The sequence below is a fragment of the Miniopterus natalensis genome, chromosome 7 (genome assembly GCF_054644295.1).
Source record: "Miniopterus natalensis isolate mMinNat1 chromosome 7, mMinNat1.hap1, whole genome shotgun sequence".
Lineage (NCBI taxonomy): Eukaryota > Metazoa > Chordata > Mammalia > Chiroptera > Miniopteridae > Miniopterus > Miniopterus natalensis.
The window spans coordinates 24,709,123-24,731,491 of NC_142087.1; the positions used below are offsets into that span (position 1 = coordinate 24,709,123).

The window sequence follows — 22,369 nt, forward strand, 5'->3', positions numbered from 1 at the left end:
GAGCGCTGGTAAGAAACAGTTTTCAGTGAATCAGATATGCCTGTTTCCATAATGCCTCCTGCTTCAACTGAGTGGGCTCCAGAGCTCTGAGTATGTGAGGGGTCCCACCATCAAGCAAAAGGGATGTTGAAATAAACGGTGTCGGGGTTGGGCAGAGTTGTTTCTTTAAAATTTACTGTTATTTTTGTGGTTTATCCACAGGCATTTCCCTGCATTTCAACCGGCATTTATGGTAAGTGATCTAGCTTTTAATACCATTTGTATTTCTCTATTGTGTTATTAAAGGTGAAATTAACAGGAAAAATAAGAGATTTTCGATGGATATAGTTTGCTGTGATTTGAAGAGACTCAAAATGAAGGTCAGATCTCATTGAGGAATCTTGAAAGGCTATTTAGATACTCTTTTGTGTTCTTGAATGTTGTATTAGATACCATGTGTAATGATTAGACGCACTGTGGCTTAATGTCTTTTGTTAAACTAAAATTTTTGCTCTAGTAGGATTTAACCTCTGATGGCATTTTTTTTTCTTTTTTTCAATACAGTCGGGTTTTTCTCTGAGGTGAATCATAATGCATATAAAACCTGGCACTATGGTTATTTTGTTGTGAATTACAAAATAATAGACATTAAAGTGCAAATACATGCATAGATCTGTATATTTAAATTTTAAAAAATCCAAAGAAGTGATTGTTAATAAAAACAAATAATTTTAATAAACTGCAAAAAATTTGTTTTGGGATTGGCGGGTTGTTTTAAGTAGTGACTGCTTCCCTTAGAGATGGGAGTGAGTGCTCATTTGTTTTCACTGGCTTAGAGTTCTCTGAATATTCTTCCACTGCACTAGCATGTCCCTCATCGTTTTTCTCAGGTTGTTGATAAATCTGTTTTACAATATTAAGGTAAAATGGAGTTTATTTGTTATTGTAGGGATTTCTGATCAAGCAGAATAGGTTACAATCGTTTTGAGCTCGGACTTCTTATCTGGAGACTCTTATCTGGAAAATAAAGTATGTACAAATATAAAAAAAATTAGTTTAAGTTCGTTACCATAGGGGAGGGATGCCTAGATTGATGTCAGAGACAAGAGACTTAATTCTTCTTAAAGTAGTGTTTCTTTTGAAGGTTTTGGTGAGAATAAAATAGAAAATATAGGCCTGAATCAAATTGAGTGGGGGAGGATTTGGTCCCACTCTTTAATAATTTAAGCCGCAGGGGTGGGGAATTTTTTTCTGCCAAAGGTCATTTTGATATTTATAACATCATTCACCGGTGATACAGAATTATCAACTGAAAAACTGGCTATGAAAAAAGCCCCTAGATTTATTGAATTTCCAGTCCCGCCTGCAGTTGCCTTGGCAGGGCCAGACCTATATGGCCCGCGGGCCCATGTTCCCTAGCCCTGAAGCCATGCCTTTCTTTCTCTGGGTTTCATGGCAGACTGTGTCTGTGGGGCCACAGTGAGGAAGCATCTGCACCATTGTCCCCATTGTGGCCACTCCCTCTGCCTCACAGTTAGAATCCTAAGTATGTGCTTAAAGGCAGCATTACCTGCACAGTTCTACCTGATCAAGGGCCAGAATTTTCATGCCACCTGTCTAGAGCCAAATCCAACTCCGCTGCAGAAATGGTTCTCATTTTCACAATGTTCTCTCAGGACAGTCTTGATTTTCCTTTACAAAAACAAACAAAAACCCTATTGCCAAAAACAACACTGTGCACGTCATTACCTGTCATATTGTTGATGTCTGTTTTGTCTCTGAGAATCTCACGGCAACATGCAAGAAATTTCAAAAGCTGAATTAAACATGATAGATTTAAAAAAGTGGGGAAGCAGAAAAAAGGAAATAGGGAAGTGAAGGAAATTGAGGAGGGACACTAAAGTGAGAGGCTCAAGAGGGGAGAAAGAACTCACTCTAACCTAGAGTGACTCCCCTTTGATTTTAATCCCTGAAAGAAGGGCTTTCTTCATTTAGCCCCCATGGAGCCTGAGGCCTAAATTTATGTGTAGCCCCGTGAGATCCTGTTTAGTAATTTTTAGATTACTTCAGCCCTCTTTAGTTTGTGGACACTTTAGCATTTTGCAACTTGAAGATTATTTCCCATGCACTGTGTGAAGGCCCCTGACTTCCTCCTGGACCCCTGTACTGCTCTTTGTGGCTCAGAAACCCTGCTGTGCCTCCTCCAGTACCCAAGCCAGCTTCACTTTTATCTTTACTTACTGGGATTTTAAATAATACTTATTTAAAGAAAGTAGTCCATTGTCTATCCAGGGTGGGCAGGAGTACGTTCACAGCTGTTCGTATGGAAAATAATAAAATAACCAATAAATACTTGTACAAGAACAAACTCTGTGTTTTGCATACCCACAACTGTAAACCTACTATGTACCACATCTTCCTTATGCGGCCATTGTAGATATGTGCACTTGAAACCCATATAATCTTATTAACTGTTGACACCCCAAAAATTTTAATTTAAAAAGTTTTGTTAAAATGAAAGTAGCCCGCAGTTAAAAAGAAAATTGTTGAAGGGCAAGCAAACAAACTCGCGGCACTTTGCTGGGTCATGCTAGAACGGATTCAGAGCACATATTCGGAACAGCCTCCTGCTTCTAGTGCTTCTCTTAGCCCCTATTCTAAGGCTCAGTAGGTTAATTTTTCTCAAATACCTCTTGGTACCTGTTTGCCATCTGCTCAGGAGAATTCAATCATATTCCATTACTTTCAGGTCAGTGTTCACTCTTTCTAGACTGAACAAGAGGCACTTCTTTTGTAACTCCCTAAAGCAGTACTTTAAAAATTTGTGAAAAATGGAAAATAAATCTCTTTCCACGGATGAAGATTGGTGTGGCCACAAATGTACTAGTACCTTTGCTTTAAATTTTTTTCAAGGGGCGTTTAGTTTGCATCATCCCCTGTGCTTACTGGACCATATAAGGCGTTATTCCCTTAACCTTTCTCAGGACAGTGTTTTCTCCAGAATAGAGTTGGAAATATTTCTTGGCATCCACCAACCCCGGGCCCACCTTCTGTTTCCCACGGATGATGAACTGATGAATCACAGAACATGGCACATGCCTTCCCAGCTGCAGTCCTGTGTCCCTTCCCTCTCTCACTCACTCACACACATAAGTGCACCAGACTCGCGCCGTCACCAACCCCGGTTTGCCCCGATCTGTACCCTGGCACCCAAACAAACATCCAACACACGTACTTACACAGGTTGAAGCTTGATCTCTGAGAAGTCTTCCTTGAATATACCAACTGTTGGTGGCCATTATATCTCTTGAAATCTTTCAGCATTGGCCACCTGGACAATTAACAACTGCTCCCTCATATGGCTCCATCGCATTTTGTTTATCTATCCTGTGTGCACAGCCGCTCTGCAATTCTTTAATGGGCCCGGATTCACTTGTGCATATTCTATGCACCCTCAGTGCCCAGCACTGTGTCTCTATCACGAGCTCGGCAAGTATTTGTTGTTTTAGGACAATAATGATTGTATCCCAAATTGTTGCCTAACTAAAGATACAAAAAAAAAAAAAGAAGAAGAAGAAGAAGAATTATTGATTGGCAAAATAACAGATCGAGAAAGCTACCCAGTTAGTATTTCCTTAATGGGCAAATGTGTCTATTTTAGAAAAAAACAAAACAAAAACAAATGTGCTTTTAAAAACCATTCTCAAACTAGACATGGTACTTGTAGGCCCTGCAGTATTCACCTAGACAAGGTAAAATGGAGACACAAGAACCTGCTCAGTTAGAGAGCTAAGGTGGATACAGCCGTTAGTGTTACTTAAGAAAAGTTGGTTGTTTCTTTTATTTATCTTTTAATATCTATCTATTGAATTCAGAGAGAAGAAGGGAGAGGGAGAGAGAGATAGAAACATCAATGATGAGAGACTCATTGATCAGCTGCCTCCCGCACACCCCCCACTGGGGATTGAGCCCGCACCCTGGGCATGTGCCCTGATTGGAAATTGAACCCTGATCTCCCAGATTCTAGGTTGATGCTCAACCACCAAGCCATGCCCGGCCGGGCAAGTTGGTTGTTTCTCATGGCCCATAGAACGGAGGTACAGGTTGTCCGGAGGCCCCATCCTGACTCCTCTTGACATGCCCTAGTGCCAGCCCACCTCCCCACCCGCTATGATTTCTCAGGCACTGTTGGCTTTGAATTTACCTTCACTTTTAGATTTATGACCCATGAACCCAATGCAACCTTAGTTCTACTCTAACAAATTGTTGATTGTGGCGGAGCCTTCTTTTGATGGGGTTTGTTCATTTAATTGCCGAGGTGATCTCATACCAGGGCAATTTCAACAGTAAGCATTCCCATTTCATGGAAACTCAGACATCACTCCCGCAGTCAAGGCATGTCCAGAGGATCTGGTGCACACCAGTGTTCTGGGGGTGCTCGGGACCATGGTGGGGGACAATTTCTCTCTCAGCCTCTCCCCCTTCCTCAGCCTTTCCAAGACAAGAGCTGAGGGCGGCAAAACCAGCCGCACCTCTTTGCGAGACACAGACTGAAGCATACCTGCCATGTGGCTCCCTCGATGTAAGGGAGAAATACAATGGGAGCAGGCCCTGCCTGCTTTGAAGTTCCCCTGGAAGAGGAACCAGGCTTTTCATTCTGACTTTCAGCGGCTGCTCCAGCGTAATGTTTCCAGGATGGTTCCACAGGGCACCGGGCCGCCTGCTTACACTCAGGATGAAAAGCCACATTTGGTAACATACCAAAGAGGGGCCCGGGTTACTTTCGGAAAAATAGATCCAGATGAGGCTTAAAGGGGCTCTAAACTCCCAGATTCTTGTTAAAGACTTAAATTGGCCACTAAACGGGCCTCAGAGGGACAGATTTTAACTTCCCTAACGGATGCCTCTGCCCTTCCAGCCGGACTTGGACACTGTGGTGCTAATAAGTTTAACAAAAGGGGCGAGACATGATGCAGAGCAATGGAATTTTTACTGAGAGGTGCACAGCGAAAATAATTGTAGTCCATTTTATGAGAGTCAATACAGTTAACAGAAATGAAGTCCAGGTGGAAAAGTGTATCCCTTGAGCCACTGGGGAAATATGCTCTCTGGAGAGAAAGAGAAATCTTGAATTCTGCTTTCCAGGTATGAGGCGGTTTTCTTGGAGGAGAAGGGATTTCAGACATTGAGTTATTGGCTGGAAATCTGCAGGAAAAAAATTAAGTACCGTGTGAGTCAGCTAAAGCAGCCTCCATGTTTATTCATGATCTTTCCGTTATCAACATGGAAGTCCTGGTTCTCCCAAATCCTGGGCCTCCCCCTGCTCTCCGTGAAACGCTGCCAGGCCTTGGCTTTCTAATTGAGCCCCTGATTTGCATTCAGGTTTGCTCTCCTGCTAGGAGCCGGTAGGAAGGAGCCCAGCGCCCATGTTTGGTTAACCTTATATCTACTCGGCAAATATTTTTATCACTACATCTGTCTAAGTGCACGGACATGACTTGGAAAGAAGCCAAGGCGTTCTCCAGCGGCCACGCTGAGGCCATGCCCTGTGTCAGCTTTAACTGCCGGCAGATTTCAGCGGGCGTGACAACCAGTGCCGCGCAATCCCAGGCTCGCTGGAAGACTCTCCTCATGCGATGCATTTGGAAACCAGAACAAAATTGACAAAAATGTGTGTTACTCTCTTTCATCCCCCTGACAGTGCCCCCTCTCCCCCCCGCTTTCTTCTCTCTCCTTTGATATTTCCATTTGCTTTGAAAACTTCCTTTCAGGTGGTCTAATGATGGCTCTCTTTTTCCTCTCATGAATTCCCTTCTCTGACAGTCTACGTTTTTAGTCCTGGTCGTGTCATCCCCACTATACGAAGCATTATTGTTCTTGGAAATCCCCCAGTTAATTGCCGCCCTTCAAAGCAAAGTGACATTAGAATAAGGGCAACTTACTTCTCTTTGGGAAAATGCGGTGCTAGGGCCAAAGCCGTCTCAATTATATCGCGTTTGAGAATTATCTCATGAGCTGATCCTTCTGACGGGCACATGCACAGGCCCTCCCGTTGGCAACAGCAGGCCACCAAAGCGGTGCATTTGTTACAAAAGATGAACTTACATTAACACATTACAGTCACTCAAAGTCTATAGTTTGCCTTAGGGTTTGCTCTTCATGTACATCCTGTGGGCTGGACAAAAGTGTAATGACATGGACCCACCATTATGATATCAGACTGGGTATGCTCACCACCCTAAAAGTCTTCTATCCTGTGCCTGTTCATCTCTCCCCACCCCAACCCCTGGCAAACTGCTCTTTCTGTTGTCTTTATGGTTTTGCCTTTAACAGAATGTTTATTGTTGGAATCCTAACCTCTTCAGACTGGGGCCTTTCATACAGGAACAGGCATTTCAGGATCTTCCATGTCTCTTCACAGCCTGATAACTCACTTCTTTTTAGCGCTGAGTAGTATTCCATTGTCCGGATGTACCTGAGTTCATCCGTTCACCTACGGAAGGATGTTTCAGTTGCTTCCAAATTTTGGCAATTATGAACGGAGCTGCTGTGAACAGCCATGTGCGGGTTTTTGTGGGGACGTACATTTTCAACTCCTTTGGGTAAATACCAAGGAGTGAAATTGCTGAATCATATGGTAAGAATGTGTTTAGTTTTGTGAGAAGCTTCCAAACTGTCCTCCAAAGTGGCTGTACTATTTTGCTTCCCCACCAACAATGAATGGGAGTCTCTGTTCTTCTACACACTCGCCAGCACTTGGTGTCATTAGTGTTCTGCATTTGGGCCAGTGTAATAGTGATGGTATCTAGAAGTTTCTCATAATCCAATGCCCTCCTTTTCCCCCCACATAACAGAATTGTAGTCAGACACATCGATTCTAGCTAGATCAAATTTCCAGTCTTTGCAGTGAGGTTGGTCACAAGACCAATTCCTCACCAATGAAGGTAGGTTGAAGTGATGAGTGCTGCTTTAAGACCAAAAACCCCAAAATAAGGTGTGTGTCCATCCTATGTGTTTCTTTTGCTGGAACCAGGAAAGGTAAGTATATGAGAACAATGCCTTAAGGAAGGCAGAGCAACTACTTCACATCATGATAGATTCCTGCCTCCTTAAGTGACAGAGTGGGACCAGTTCTCCCACCAGCAGAATGCTCACTTTGGAGCTGTTATCACAGAGAGAAATAAGCATCTGTATTCACAAAGCCACTCTGCTTTGGAGTCTCTTTGTTACAGCAGATTAGCTTTACCTTAACCAATATCATCTCTTTCAAATGTACTTCAAGATGCATTTTAAAAATAGAATCATTGTCTAAAAGGGAGTTGACATGAAAATCATTATCCTAAAGAGCTAAACCTAGTCAACTTCTTTAGGAACTGTCAAAATTATTTTTGAAGTTCTTTCTAAAGAGCTGACCTATGTTTATTTAACTTCACCCTTTAGATATGCGCGCACACACACACACACACACACACACACACACACACATATATAAAGGAAAGTCATTCAGGACTGGATGAGAAAAATGAGTAAGTAGTTGGAAATTAATTCACTGATTAACTCAAAAGTGTGGTCAATCCTTAGACTCCCCAAACAGCTTCACTCCTCAGCCCCTCTCTCCCTTCTTTAGACAAAAAATAATCTCTTCTTGGTCTCTCTGTATTTGCCTGCTCTGGATATTTTCTGTAAATGGAATCATAAAATATGTGCTCTTTTGTGACTAGCCTCTTCCACTTAGAGTCATACTTTCAAATGTCATTTATATAGTAGCATATGTCAGTAATTTATTTCTTTTTGTTAATATTCCAGCGCATGGACATACCATATTTTGCTGGTCCACTCAACAGTTAATGGATATTTGAGTTGTTTCTACTTTTCGGCTATTATGAATAATGTTCATGTGCAGTTAATTAGGTAAACGTATATATCTAAATGTATAAATTATAACTGACACGGTGGCGTTCTGTTGTTAATTTTTAATCATCCTGAAACAATTCTCATTTTCATTCTTTGGCTGCCCGGTTTCTCTCAAACCTCTTCCAGGGCTCCCTTTGCTTCATGACTCTGGAGTCCTGCTCAGCTGGGTGGTGATGTAGGTTTCTTGTATCTCTGTGTGTCATCAGTCATTGAGTATAGTTGCATCAGGGTTCCCTTAGAGTACCCAGGAAGAGTGGGGAAGGAGGGCACATATCAAAGTGGCTATGGCCATGGGTTTCAGGGTCCCATAGATATCTAGGTTCAAATTCTGAGGCTGCCTCTTATTAGCTGTGTGTCCTCAGGCAAGTTACTCTCTCTAGACCTCAGTAATCTCCATTGTCAAATGGGGATATCACATGGGCTTGTAAGATTAAATGTGATAACACATCAAAGTGCCTATCATGGAATCAGAGACCTAAAGAAAAACACTTAACAGTTATTGGTACTGTTATTGTTAGTCGTGACCTTACTTTTGCTCCTATTATTATCATTATGACTCTCCCTCTGGAGTCTGAGATCCTTGAGGGTAGGGACCTTGAGTGTTTTGTTCACTCATATCGCTAGATTCTAGAGCAGTGTCTGCGCTGTTGATCAAGCAATTTACTGCCTGAAGGAGGCTTTACTTGGGCTCTGGATGACACCAGTCAGCAGTCCCTTACCGTGAGGACCACCTTGCTTTCCGTGGCATCGCTTCTGCTGCTTCTCTGGAAGCCGGTTGTCACCTCTCCGCCACCCCTGTGTCCTGTGGCTCATCCCTGTGAGTTCTGTGCCTGAGTGTAACATCACACCACTTTCCCTGTCACACTAGCGGTAAGCGCTGTAGCCTACTGCTTACAGAATAGCCCCCTTGCTTCTGCAGTTCCAAGCCGGCTACAGCTTGTTGAAGCCATAGGAATAAAAACATTTTGCTTTGTCTCCATGTGAATAAAATCTCTCAGTGATAAGAGAGACAAAGTAATTGTACTTATTTGTGGTCTCAACATTGAAATCCCATGTGCTAAGACAGCATATTCTTATGGACAAAACCCAAGTGTGGTTCTGTAAGATAGCTTTCTGAGGCATCCTTTCGAGGGAGCCTTGGGGAGTAGATAACAGTTACACCGCCACTTGGCTTGAAGAAGGAAAAAGTCCAGTGCTTGCTTTTTGTGGCTAAAAACACTGAGGAAGTTGGCACGTTTTTTTATTTCTGAGACCATGGGCTTTACGGGCTAGAAGCCATTTTGGGTATCATTCCCGTCCCAACTTTGTATTTTTCTGTCTGGAAAAAATGAGATCCATGGTTTTGTGCCTCGCCACACCCAGCTAGTTCCTGGGAGCCTGAGATCAGATGCCCTGGTGAGGGTTTGGAATCAGGCGAATATGAGATTATCGTGCAGAATGGTCCAGTCACTGACCTCTCCTTTGAACCTCGGTTCTAAGCTTCCTCATATGAGGTTGGAAAGAATATTAATATACACTTTCTGTTATTAGAAGAAAAAATGAGTTGGACTGAGGTTTCCTCAGGAGTGAGGCCCAAACACGTATCCCGACAGGGCCATGACTCCCAGGTAGGCCCCTATTCCCACTCCCTCCTCTTCTTCTGGCCAGGCTGCTGCTTCTCGCCACCTCCTTTCTGTAGAGACCGTCCCACCCCCGGCCCCCGGGCTCACCAGCAGGGACTGTGAAGACAGAGTTACCAGAGAAAGCACCCGCCTGCCCATCTCTGCATCCTATCGGTACTGCTCCTGCTTTATTATCAGAGGCCCTTTACGTGTAAGATGTGATGCATCTGTAACATCCTTGGGGTCCCAGGGCATAGCATACACAAGAGAGCAATTATTTTTTTAGTTTAAATATCACATTATATTCTAAAGCATGAATATATTGTAATCCATTTCTTTAAACAAAGGCTTTACATTACTTACCTGTTAAGCAATTTTACAGTCTTCTTCCAATAAATCTTGTAAAATTAACCCTCAGGAAGTTGCCCATCCTGTGGTTTACGGTGCCTCCGGCACACCGCTAGTGCCCCATTTTAAAAGCCAGGCATTCAACCAGCCTTACAAATGTCAGCCCTTGCATGTAATTACAGGAACCTGGGAAAGTGATCCCCAACAGCTCTGGGGCTCTCGGCTTCTGCAAATTCGGAATCCCTTAGCAAGCTGGAAAGATCTGCTGGCACTGCCATAGGGAAAGGTTAGCATCCTAAATGATTGCCTCTCAATTTTTTTTTTTTTCCAACTTTGCAAATATTTTAGTTTCTCCTCCATAGTGAAAGGGAAAGAGAAGTGCACAGAGTGGCTGTTTTCCCATGTGGCTTATAGAAGGAAATGAAGGCTCATCAGCCTTTTACACCCTTCATAAAACAATGAAGATACGCCTCGTTGCTAGGACAAAGCAGGATTATGCTTCAGGGGGTCTGGAAAATGTAAAAATACTTGACTTGAAATTCTTTTTGTAGCTCTCTGCACATGTTGAAGGCATATTGGGGCCTACGAGCGGTGGTGTGTGTACGTGTGCGTGTGTGTGTGTACATGCAGATGCACGTGTATAGGACGTACCCTATTCTAGCTTTTCTCCCAACACACTTCACCCAAAGCCACTTGCCCAGCCACAGGGTAAGGGAAGAAGCAGGGCACATGGGGGTGAGTGTAAGGAGATGGTGAAGAAGACTGACCAAGAGAGATGGAAATGCCAAGAGGCTGGTGCAAGTGAGCGGGCTTCCAGTGGCAGGGCAGCCATTCCCAGGCAGAAAGAGCCCAGAAATAAACCCACACCTTTATGGGCAATTAATATTTGGCAAAGGTGGCAAGAACATACAATAAAGACAGTCTTTTCAATAGTAAATGATGTTGGGAAAGTTGAACATGTACATGCAAAAAAATGAAACCAAACCACCAACTTATACCACACGCAAGACTAAACTCAAAATGGATAAAAGACTTGAATGTAAGACATGAAACCATAAAAATTCTGGAAGAAAACATAGCAAAATCTCAAATATTTCTCATAGCAATAATTTTTTTCTGACATATCTCCTTGGACAAGGGGAACGAACAAACAAAAATAAACAAGTGGACTACAGCAAACCAAAAAGCATTTGCACAGCAAAAACAACAACAACAACAACAAAACCATCAACAAAATGAAAAGGGACCCACTGAATGGGAGACTATATTTGCCAATTATACATATGATGAGTTCATTTCCAAAATACATAAAGACCTTATACAACTCAACACCAGGAAGACAAACAACCTGTAAGAAAAATGGGCCAAGGACCAGAATAGACACTTCTCCAAAGAGGACATACAGATGGCCGAGAGATATTTGATAAAATGCTCAACGTCACTAATCAGAGAGAGTCAAGTTAAAACGACCATGAGCTATCACCTCACACCCATCAGAATGGCCACCATCAAGAAATCAACAAACAGGTGCTGGCGAGGGTCAGAAGAAAGGGGAACCCTGGTGCAATGCTGGGGGGAACGCAGACTGGGGCAGCCACTTCACAACAGTGTGGAGGTTCCTCGAAAAAATTAAAAATGGAGCTGCCTTTTGACCCAGTGAGCCCACTTCTGGGAATATATCCTAAGAAACCCGAAACACCAATCAGAAAGAATATATGCACCGCTATGTTCATAGCAGTGTTACTTACAATAGCCAAGATCTGGAAGCAGCCCACGTGTCCATCAGTGGATGAGTAGATAAAAAAGCTGTGGGACATTCACACGGTGGAATACTACTCGGCCAAAAAAAGGAAATCTTACAGCATGGATGGACCTGGAGATTATTATGCTGAGTGAAATGAGCCAGTTAGAGACAGACAAATACCTTATGATCTCACATATATTGGAATCTAATGAACAAAATAAACTGATGAGCAAAATAAAAACAGAGGCATGGAAACATGGAACAGACTGACAGTGGGGGGGATGGGGGTTAGGGAACTGGATGAAAGTAGGTGAGGGCTAAGGGATAAATAAATATATATACATATAAAACACAGACACAGACAGCCGTGCGTGATAGCCAGAGGAAAGGGGGTGGGGTTGGTGGAGGCAGGCAAAGGGTGGAAAAATGGGGACCGAGAGAGACTTTGCTTGGGGCGATGAACACACAATGCAGGGTGCAGATGATGTTCTATTGAGTTGTACACTTGAATTCTGCATGGTTTTGAGAAGCAGTGTCATCCAATAAATTCAATAAAAATTTTTAAGAACACAGTGAATTTTTTCCTCACACTTATATACACATAGCATATATATCACACATATATACACGTACACACACACATATATATTGTATATAGCATATTTGTTCACATATACATACATGTACTATATATCATATACATATATACCCTATGTTGTATATTTTTATGTATACATGTATAGTGTATATATATATATATGCATGCAAACATGTATATATGTAAATACGTATAATAAAGCCTTTGTAGGTCAAAGCTTTTGAATGAGAAATAGTGTATATTTGACTATAAAAAGTATAAAAACAAGCTTGTACTTATCTATGTATGCATACTGGTTTGGAGAAAAACTTGAATTACTTTCAAAAGATTTTGGGGGTATACATAACTTTAAATAAGTATCTAATTAATTTTTGTCCATTTCTTTCACAAATAATCTCTTGGTGTGTTTTTTTTTTTTTTTATTTCTTTATACCTACTAATTGCAAGGTAATACTTTTCTATTATTACTTATTTATAGGTCTATATAATGGGTGTTATGTATTCTGTGTATAACAGGGGTGGGAAGAAGTAAGTTTTACTGTTGTGCATGTGCAAAACTCAGTTCATTCTTGTATTATTATTAATTTCCATATGAACAACTGTAAACCTACTTTTGCCCACCCCGTGCGTATATACATATATATAAAATATATAATAGAGAATATATTACCTATTATGTGTGCGTTCTCATGTGTGAACGTGATATGTGTGTTTCTATATCCCAAACAGTTTTAATATAGCATGTAGAAAACGTTTAGGGTGTTAAGAGTTTCTTTTTTAATCTTATTGCTATTGAGTAATACTGTTCAGTTTTTCATCTGTTCTTTACCAATAATGACAATTAGTTTTTTCCACTACAGCATGACCTATTTTACCTACTTCTACCCCCACAACTAAGCAAACCGTGTATGTGAGAATAAATTAACAGTGCAGTCCCTCAGCAGTTGTAGCTCAGGTATTTAGGAAGTGCAATGCGATTTTTCAGGATTATCAGTATTGATGTCCGTTTGTCAAAGATTTTCTACAAGCGCAAAATGTTCTTTCATCCATTCTGTTTCCCATCAGAAAGCAAATCTGATCGTGACCCATATAGGGCTTGACAGCCAAAGACATTTCCCCATTTATTAATCTATCCCTTTGGGATGCTGTTAAAATTACAGAAGGTCATCTCTCCTATGAGGGGACAAGTAATGCAAGTTATTTGTGATGGACACCAGTGTGGGATTGAGTATTGCCTGTCGGAGGTAAAAGGAAAACGTGTCATGCCCACACGCGTTTTTCACTTGTCTGCCTTCAGCATGTTTTAAACATCGCCAGGGAGGCAGAGACCTGCTTCCCTTCGGGCTTTTTCAGGTGAAGTGTGGAATAAAATGGAATAAACTCTCTCACACCTTTAGTTGTGCTGTTAAGACTTCAATCAGAAGTACAAAGCATGCTAAATCCACACAATCAAAAGCACGCCTCGGAGTGCCTTTCCCTCCCACGGCGCTTGCCACGAAGGCCGGGATACAGTCAACAAGTCCCCTGAAGGGTGATAAATAAAAAACGAGTCACCTTTGACCCTCGCTCATCTTTAAAACTCCCTGGAGAAGGGGCCGCCTCCCTCGCCCCGCGCGCAGTGTGCCCGCCCGGCCCTGCCGAAAGGCCCTCCTTAGCCCAGCCTTTGGGGAGAAGACCGCGGCCCCCGGCGGTCGGTTTCTCCATTTCCCTCGCGCAGGCAGCCCTCACAAATTCATCGCGACCAAATGCCGGCTGAAGCAGTGTGCACCCTGTGCTGCGGGGAGAAACGCGAGGCCGCACGCAGCGCTGACAGCGGACTCGTTCAGCTCACCCCATCAGACTGAGCAAGGGGACACTGCGTTTGCCTGTCACTACCGCCGCCCCTAAACAAACTGCTCGCTCTGCATCTCGGAGCTGGGCTGGTCCGATCAGGGCTTCCTCGGGCCCAGCAGGTACCTGGTCGATCAGTGCTGCAGAGAAAGGGGAAGCGCCTCGTCCTGGTGAGGAGGAGACAAGGGGCAGGGGCCTAGGATGGGTGGGATCAGCTCGCCCAAGGGGCCTGCGAAGGGTGCCGCTGTGTCTGTTTGGCAACCGAGGTCTACCGTAGGCCCCCAAGGCCAGCGCCCGGCCGTGCTTGCTGCTTATGTGTTGTCTGCCACCCGTCAGCTAGGTAGTGAGATATTTAGCTCTTTCCACTCACTTATTGGAATTCTCTTTTCGGGACAACTTTCTCTGCTCAACATGTAGCCAAGAAGTCAGAAATACCTCTAAAAATGTTCTTTACATATATGCTCAGGCCCTATAACAAAGTTCATAAGCTTCTCCGGTAAGATTCTCTCCGGCTCTTACTTAGGACCTAATCTCTCTTATAGACATAATCTGAACAAGTGCGTCTCAGCCTACAGCAAATTAAAAGGTGGCAGGAGGATCCTAAAGCGGCTTCTGACAATAGGAAGTGGCGTAATGGTGAGAGATGGCAAAAACAAACGAACAGGCTTACTTCTCTGCTCTGCCAGCATAGCGGAGGACAGAAATTGTGTTTTGAAATGGCTGTTCTTTGTAAAAGCCAGCCCAGCTATGGGATGGACTGTGACGTCAGGTCTCCCCCCCAAGTGCAAGAGTCTCTCTTCTCGCGCCTCCTCTGTCATGTTCAAGGTGTGGTGTGTAGCTGACAGAAGTCAAGCAAGAAGACTCACTGCTGTGGAGAAATATTTCATCAGTCATCAATGGGGCTGTTTAACACAAAAACAGAATACTCGGTGCCCTTTCCTAACCAGCGACGTCAGCCATGGTGCAGATGAGTATACATATTGGTCCCTCTTCTCTGTCATCTGGTCTGATGGAGATTCCAATTGGTGGCATTTTGTCCAGTGATTTTGGAGACTGATTAATGAGTCATCACCGTTAAATTGGATATAGGTAACCAGGGTCAGGAATAAAAGTATCTCTAGCATCTGAACAACCCAGAACATTCAACAAGTGATAAATGAAACTGCGAGGGCCCTTCAGATGTATGATTTATGTACATACCCTGGGGTGACTGCACTTACTATAAAACATACAAAACCATCTTTACCCAAATTCCCGATGGTTTTATATTTCAGAATTCTCCTTGTGAAATATCATATGGCTTTGAGCAAATAACTGTCAGTCCTGTTGAAATCTTTTCCAAAGGGCAGGCTGTGAAATTACAGTTGTGAAATTTGATGCATATTTGAAGAAGAATTAATTACTTAAGCTTTTACCGCAGATTCTCTTTCATTACCAGTTTTTCACTCGCTTGTCACCTCTGTGCTCAGTTTTCCTACGTGGGTTGCAACCTTCTAGATGCTGACTGCCCTCTCATTTCAGCTCATTTTTTAAGATGGGAATTGATTGACATTTGCACCAGTCAGACTGGCTCCCTTCATAAATCTGTAAAATAAGAATGAGCTTTCTGCTTTGCGAAACCTCTTTTATAAGCTTAATAGAGAGCTCGACAGGCCTGAGGGATACTTCTGTTGACCTCATCAGGTGCCTTACAGCAGGATGTTGCTACAGAAGATGTGCTTTTAGCCGTCCCCTTTCGGAGAACCACGGGTGTTGGGACAATGTGGTGTCTGACGATCATTGCTGGGGCAACAGAATCCTAGAGGCAAATACCAGGCATTGCAGAATTGTTCGAGCACGAGAAAGAAAAAAGCGCCTTCTTGAACTATCTGCCCAGCTCTCCTGACGTCACCCATGCTCCAGCTCTTCCTAAGACTCCCCGGCTTCCCCACGCCTACGCCTTTGCTAACACGCTCCCTCCCCCGGGGAGCACCTTTCCCTACATGGTGCCTCTTCCATGATTGTGGTTTGGACCTTGCTTCTGCTGACCATCTCCCTGGGAACAAGTCTTTCCTTTTTATCCCCTTTGTGGTTTGCTGTGTGGGGACCCAAATGCGAATGCCCTCCTCACATTCTCTCACGATCAGTTGTTTCTGCTTAAGAATCACATCCAGAAACTGAGTACGAGCTCTCTGAGGGTAGGTGTAAGGCCTTTGTACCTGGAAGGTAAACTCAAGTTGACCTGGACTGAGTCTTCAGGCAGGGCTACCGATTCTTGCTGCCAAGTTCACTCATGCTCATGGGGCCTAGCAGCAGCTCCAGGCAAAGGCCTGATAATCGGTCTCTCCTTTGTCCCTTTACTCTAGAGCAGTGGTTTTCAACTTTGTTGCTTTTTGGAATCACCTGGGAAGCTTAAAAATGCCTGCATCCTCTCCGAGGAATTCGGATGTAATTGGTCCTGGGTGCTACCTGGGCATCAGGCTTTGTTCTGTCTCCTGGGGGATCCTCACGTGCAGTCAGGCCTGAGAGCCACTGAGCTGGGGGAAGTGAAGTTTGCTTGTCCCGTCTTGGGCTTTATCGTTGTATTTTCAGCTCTCGGTTTTTACAGTGGGAACCTGACCTCACCTCACTTTGTTTTGCCTGATGTTGGCAGACAGGCTAGCTAGCACCTGCAGAGACTGAAGTGTGGAAGGGCAATGGAATTAATTTTTTATTTAAAATAATATGACTTTTGAACATTCCTTGGGCTGGATCTAAGGATTAATTAAAATGGTTACGGTTGTCTTGTACTTACTGTATATACTCTCAAATTCTAGCGCTAAAATGAGTTTTTCTGTTACTTTTTATGTTGTTAGAGAATCTAGAATTTGACTATGATTTTTAGCTTTGACTATTCTTCAAATAAGGTGTTTCTATCTTGATCACAAGTATCTTTTATTTTTTTCCATATTGTGCTTTTGTGTAAGATTTATGATAAAAGCGTTCCAAGGATATTCTACCTGCTCGGTTGACTTATGTAATATAATAATGAATGCAATGAGGATCACTGTCCAGACATTTGATTGAAGTTATCTCTTTCTACTCCTGCCAGAAATAAATTCTCTCTTCTCTGTATGTCAGTACATTTTGTTTGTACTTTTTCTTAACACATTCATTATTTTCTTCTTAATAAGAGGGTCATATGTTACATTTTTCTTCTGTTCTAGACAGTCCTCCCCAGGAAGGCAAGAAAAGGCTCTGTATCATTAATGAGCATTGAACCAAGACAGAAATTATTTTTCTTACGGTTTTGCAAACCTCCCCCCTATATGCAGCCCAGGGTTTCCACCAAGTCAGCCCTCAGTAAATGCCTTTTGCATTAAGTACATTGTTCTAGTCACTATGACTGCAGAGCACATCATCCTGAAACTTTGTGGCTTAAACAGCAACCTCAGGGTTGTTGTTTTTTTCTGAATTACTATATAATTTTTATGAATTAAAGATATAAAAGATTCCTTTTCTATGAAAAACAGCCAATCTGTAGACTTCCTTGGGTAAACTGTGTAAAAATAAAATAAGTTTTTTTTTGTTTGTTTGTTTTTTTAGTACTAGAACTAAATTAGTCTTATTTACATCTTGTGTTGAACATACAACTGGTGGCATTTTTTTTTTTTTTTTTTTTCTTTTACTCTGTGAACACATGAAAATCACACACACCACCCAAATAACTTTGGAATTTTGCTGGGTGAAAATGATATATCCATAAGAGCTACATGCAATCCAGTTTCCAGATGGAGTTCCTTTCTTGCCAGTTTTGGGGATATTCCAAAGATATTCCCCTAGAAGCCATCTAGGTGAAGTGAAAATCTACTCCTGGAAAATTATTGGGGAGAATGCTTGTGGAATGTGAAGGCCTGACTTTCCTAGGGCAGGTATACATCCGCAGGTGTTTTACAAGTGCCTTTGGGATATATAATAATTATGCAATTTCTCCTTGTGTTTGTTCTTTCTGAAAAGTAGAGACCACCAAAAATTAATTGCACCCAAGGAATGTATTTCAAAATAAAGTTTCTACTGTACAGCAATTGCAAATAATCTATAATCAGAAGCCATGAGGACCCCTCACATTTGTGTAACATGACCTCTTGCCTCTGTAATTCTCTAAAAGAAAATCCTTGTAAGAGAGGGGAGGAAAGTGCTATTATGATGACATTTGGATAAAGAAGCAAACATATCACAACTGTGCCATTTTAAATACACAAGGTCTTTTGATTTTCCTGATGCCTTGGTTTATACATTGATTTGAAAGCCACTTCCCTTTTTTTTTTTAATATGTCTTTATTGATTTCAGAGAGAGGAAGGGAGAGGGAGAGAGAGAGATCGAAACAACAATGATGAGAGAGTCATTGATCAGCTGCCTCCTGCACGCCCCCTACTGGGGATCAAGCCCACAACCCGGGCATGTGCCCTGACCGGGAATCGAACCTCGATCTCCTGGATCCTAGGTTGATGCTCAACTGCTGGTGCCACTTGACTTTTGATCAACCTCAAGTTTGGGTAAAGGGAAAACTATATTTACTGAGTGAATAGAGATGTCTTTTGTAATATATTTGTGTCACAATTCTGTGTTTGTACAAGAGACAATGTCTGCCTTGAGGGCGCTATAATGGCCACTTTGGGCAGCTTTCACTGGTAAACATTGACGTACAATCAAGAACGAGTTTTCCCCAAATTATTTAATAAAGGGGTTTTTTTGCAATGTCAAAATAAAGTCTATAGGTCTCTATTCTATAGTGATAAAAAGGAAACTATGAATTCTGTAATGTTTCTCAAAATATCTTATTAACCACAATTAACAGGTACATTTGTAGAGTAGTACCATATGCATGTACGCAGCATGCTATTCATGCTAAAGGCAAGTCCTAATACACATATGGATTCACAAAACTCCTGAAATAGCCCACAAGTCCCCGAGAAATTCATGGCTAATGGTCCAGGAAGCTTTGGCACAACCGGGGTCGGACAATAGTCTACATCTCATGCATCGGTGCCAATAGAGGGGAATGGCTGCCTGGAGGGCTATGCCAAGGAAGGTTTCCGAACAAAAGAGTACGATTATCAATTAGCAGTGTCTTCCAGAGAAGGAGGATAGCTGAGGTGTGGAAAAGCCAAAAATTTGCCATACTTGCCTTGAACTGGGTGGGCTATTTGAATCAGCTTTCTCCAGGAAGGGATAGTCGCTAATTTGTAAATATAACACAGGCTTAAGCTAAAACTTTAACTTAAAAACTCATTTAAATCTGCTCTAAAAACCAAGTCTTTTAAAAAGTACACTTACGAGCAAATTAAGTTTACAGGATATTTTATTTCAAATGTCCCCTGTTATTAAGCACTTTGTTTTTGTGCCGCTCCTTGAGGGAATCCTCTGTTTTTCTCTCAGGAAAATGGAATATTGAAAGGCCCTCGTCCCTTCTGTTATTGTAAATGTCCTTGCCCCAGCGGTGTGTTTAACTTATAAGCTCATCACTGGGGGCACAGCCATCCCACATCCCTTGTTCGTCCCCGGCATATTCCCACTGGCTGTTCTCTTGAAAGACGAGTCATTTGTGAGGCCTTTTACTCAGAAGTGTGAGTGTCCGGGCACATGCTGAGAAATACGTGCCTATGGCTTTGCTCCGTCAGCCCAGTATTCCTATTTAAAGAAATGAATTTCCCTACTTATTTAAGATACTTACTGAATGAATTATTGATTTTGGAAATACATTTAGAGAAAAAATAAATCCCAATGATGTGTTTAATTTATAAGTTAATCATCCTTGGTATCTACCAGTTCCTTCAACAACTCTTCTGCCTTAGCTTTATTCTACTTTGAGCATGTTGAAAAAAATTAAAATACCCAGTTTGGGTTTTGTTTTATTGTTTTAGAGTGATTTTCTCCCATTCCTGAGCTCATCATAATTTCCTTGCTTTTCTGAAAAAAATGCTTGCTCCACCCCCCCGCAGCCATTCAGCCACTGATTCGTTTTCAAAAATCTATCTTAGGGTATCACCACCTTTTCCATTCCTGAAAATTGCTCTGCCTCTGGCCAGCTTTGTTTCTGTCTTTATTATTACTGTTCCTAAAAAGTATACATTTTTAACCTGGGCTGCTTGAGCGCAGGTTCATGTCTTGGTCTTCACTTACCTTGAATGGCTCATGGTAAATGCTCTGTGAGCACCGGTTAGGGCTGACCCTCCTCTGTAGAGACCAGATTGGCTCCTCTGACTCCCCTTCCACCCTCAACATATCCCCACTGACAGCTCGTCTGTATTTTTCCTTTTCTTCATACTCTCTTTCTCCAGTTTTCCGGAGGCACATTACTTTTTTGTACTTTAACGAAAATCATAACTTAAGATAGCTGAGGTCAGTGAGGTTTGCCATATTTTTATATCTGTGTTTTTGAAACATCTTAGAATGAAGTCCCCTTATCAGAAGAATGGGACCTTTTTTTATTAGATATTTAAAGTGTAAATGCTATTATGTGTTTTTAAAAAATATTTTATACTGTCAGGATGTATCATGTCTTAGAATCCTTTTTGACTTTTTAACATGCAAATGAAACATATTAAACATACCCCTGAAGTGGGGCCAGAGAGGATGGGAGTGGTACTGGGGCCGTATTTCTGTCTGTGTTAAAAGCTTTCAGGTGCCCTGACTTCACTGAGGTTCTGGCCAGCTGCCCAACAAGTGCTTGGCAATCTTGAGATTAGTTTCCCAAAAGAAGCATAATTTTCCCTGATAACGCTTAGAACAGATAAATGCACATTCCTCTGGGCCCCTAGAGGGGCCGTCCTGCTTGGAGCTGCCCCCAGTAGGCCAACAGGCATGGTGATGCCGCAGGTTCTTCTCTTGTCAGGTGAGGCGTGAAAAAACAGGACACACCTGCAACTTGAGAAGAAGGGGTGGGCACTGGGCTGCTTCTGAGCAAGTGCAGATGGTCATTTCATCAACACCTAAAGACCCGCAAGAAGATCTCACTCTTCATTCAAGGCGCCCACGCATACTTCCATGTGTCCACCTTCCCTTTGATGGCTTCGCTTCCTTTGTACACTGTGAAGGTGCCTTTGGTGACCCTTTTTCATTCCATCTGGAAATGTTTACTGAGCCCGTACTATGTGTCAGATGTTGTCCTAGGCACCCTGGGCACAGTGGTGGACAAGAAACCCATGGCTCCGGCTCTCACAGAGTTTGCACTCTGGCAAGGACAGACACAGGTGAGCAAGTATTGACATAACTGCATTGAGTTCCATGTACTCTGAAGGAAATAAAACACAATTATGTGGTAGATACTTAAGTCACCTACTATACGCTCTCTCCAAACCTCTTTTTGATTTTTGTATAGAGTGACTATTAGGGGCTAGGTTTGCGGAAGGGGTGCTACTTTAAATTTGATAACAGCCTTCACTGGTCAGAAAGAGTGACAGTTTGGGCAATCTGCACAGGTCTTTCCCTTTATATGTTTACCCTCTTGTTAATTCATTGAATTCTTCATTCACTTAGCATGACTGTTTTCATCTGTTTAGGCTGATTGCCTGGCATTGCTATGATACACTAACTAGGCGGCCTCTCAGATTAATTTAACCTTGGGATTATAGGCGTTCATTAAGTCAATACATTCATTCATTCGTGTGTGCGAGCACTGTGTCGACAATTTCACCTGGAAACAGCCATTGGTATGGGCAAAGTTTGGTAAGAACAAAACTAAACAGGATGGTGAGATTCACCTAGGATCTTACAAGTGAACTCCGACACATTTATGAACTGGATCAGCATCTAACAAAATGTCCCAAATGGTTAAGCTTCTCAAAATGTGATCTGACCATGGACATATCACTGGCGTCAACACGGTCGTCATTCTTTGCCATCCCTTTCCTTGGTTTTACTTCTAGGGCACAAAAACTCAAAGGCAATTTTTTTTTCTCTTACATGCTTATTGTGAAAACCTGAAAAGCAAGGGCTTGGAGAAACACTAAGAAGAAAAACAAGATTCTATGATACATAGAAAATAAATTTTATTTATTTCAGCTCATTGTCTGACATTTGATGATCCGTAAGCTGCCCTCCCACACTGTTTTGGCCTAACAGTGAGTATATTTCACGACTAGACTAGACCCGTTCTTGCAGACTCTAAGGTCACCCTGTAGCCTATAAAAGCTAAAGGTATTTTTTTGGTTGTTTTTACTTCTGAAGAACATTTCTTGGAGACCCAGCAAATCTTTACAGATGTGACAATAATCTGCAGCTATTTAGAGAACATGTGCTGGACGCCAAGGACAAAGTCCGGCGCTGCAGCAAGCGCTGTGGCCCCCTGCCCATGCCCCCTCCGTCCGCACTGACCGTGTCCCTGCAGCCAGCCT

The 22,369-nt window shown here is 42.5% G+C and overlaps 1 long non-coding RNA gene across 1 annotated transcript in view; it reads left to right on the forward strand.

Moving 5' to 3' along the window:
- The first annotated feature begins 218 nt into the window (after window positions 1-218).
- The window catches only part of LOC148092726 (uncharacterized), a 324,510-nt gene continuing 302,359 nt past the window's right edge, over window positions 219-22,369 (forward strand). Inside the window, exon 1 of the long non-coding RNA XR_015714810.1 lies at window positions 219-232. This is a non-coding gene — a long non-coding RNA (uncharacterized LOC148092726). The remainder of the gene's footprint in view (window positions 233-22,369) is intronic.